Source organism: Octopus bimaculoides, chromosome 3 (assembly GCF_001194135.2).
Source record: "Octopus bimaculoides isolate UCB-OBI-ISO-001 chromosome 3, ASM119413v2, whole genome shotgun sequence".
NCBI classification, from domain to species: Eukaryota; Metazoa; Mollusca; class Cephalopoda; order Octopoda; family Octopodidae; genus Octopus; species Octopus bimaculoides.
This window is the reverse complement of record NC_068983.1, coordinates 97,624,434-97,625,203: the sequence shown is the minus strand read 5'-3', so window position 1 is coordinate 97,625,203 and position 770 is coordinate 97,624,434.

The following is a 770-nucleotide window of genomic DNA, read 5'->3' as shown; positions in this document are numbered from 1 at the left end:
TCCTGTTTATTGGTTTCAGATTTTGGTACAAGGCTATTATGTTCGTGAGAGGAGGGTAGTCGATTACATCGACCTCTAGTACTCAACTAGTCCTTATTTTATCGACCCTCAAAGGATGAAAGACCCTCTCAACCTCCGCGGAATTTGAATTCAGAGGGTAAAGATGGACAAAATGCCGCAAGCCTTTTTCCCGTCGTGCTAGCGATTTTGCCAACTCGCCGCCTTATATATCGATTTCAAATCTTGGCAAAGGGCTAACAAGTTCGGGGAGGGCGTAAGTCGATTACATTGACCCCCAGTACTCAACTCAATTAACGACCCCGGAAGGATGAAAGGTAAAGTTGACTTCGGTAGGATTTGAACTCAGAACGTAAATACGAACAAAATACCGCTAAGCATTTTACCCGGCGTACCAACGATTCTGCCAGCTCACCACCTTGCATGTTGGTAAAAATTACTTCCTGCTTATTAATGAGAAAAATTGTTTCCCCCACCCACTGATCTCTGGCGTCATCTGACAAACGCCAACGAAGATGGCGTGAATCAGCCAAGCTTTATCTGCTAGAAATAGCAACATTAATGCTTTTAAATCAGATCACAATGTTGGATGTTCAAGAACCAAATGAAGGGTAGATTTTCAATACCGGGATAATCCTGATTCCAAAAAAGTATAATATGTCTATGTAGAACAATTGCAGACTGAGATACAGGAGTCCCAGACAGACAGAATTTCGTGTTTATTATAGATGACAAATGTTATCCACTCCTTT